The following is an 806-nucleotide window of genomic DNA, read 5'->3' on the forward strand; positions in this document are numbered from 1 at the left end:
TGTTCTGCAGAAGTTGAATATATCTAAATCTATAGTATACAAGTCAACAATATAAAGTCAGACTAACATTCATAAGAATGTCCTCGATCTACTATATCCTGGTGTCCTCATCACCCATTTATAAGGAACAACAATCATCATCAATCCTAACAGTTACTCTACTAACTCTAAGCTAGGATTCGTCAAAGTCACATCCTATCCTGGCCAAGGCATAGGTTTCGTCAAAATCTTCATTCTAAATATCACAATCTGGTAGTATTACTAATTTCATATCTGCGGCTTAATATTATAGCACCAATATTAGCACCACACAAAATAACAATATAACTGATACCTACTAACTTGTCTTTAAACATTCCTGTTGGCTCTGTAATTAACCTATTACCATTACAAATACTCCTATATTATACGACATAATCTTCAAATCTCTTGGGTTGTCGTCTAACTCTTACATCTGTAAGTATTCTACGCTCTTCATCTGCATTGAGATACTTCTCTTCAATTTTTTTTCTAGTATCTCTCTCTTTTACTCCTTTCTTTATCTCTTTCATTCACTTTGATTAAACTTAAGTTTAATTTCAATCACTTCATTCTGTAAAGCATGCATTTTCTGCCACAGCATCTTCCCACCTTCCTTCTCATCTACACCTGTTTCACCTCTATGCAGATTCTCAGAACTCATTTTGACAAAACAACTCAACTTAAAGAATTTCAAACAATGTTATCTACTTCCTCTTCTCTCAGTACATTAGACTGAAATTATTCTGATCATATCCCACATTAGCTGCCACCATATGTATTGGGCC

Source organism: Penaeus monodon, chromosome 29 (genome assembly GCF_015228065.2).
Source record: "Penaeus monodon isolate SGIC_2016 chromosome 29, NSTDA_Pmon_1, whole genome shotgun sequence".
NCBI classification, from domain to species: Eukaryota; Metazoa; Arthropoda; class Malacostraca; order Decapoda; family Penaeidae; genus Penaeus; species Penaeus monodon.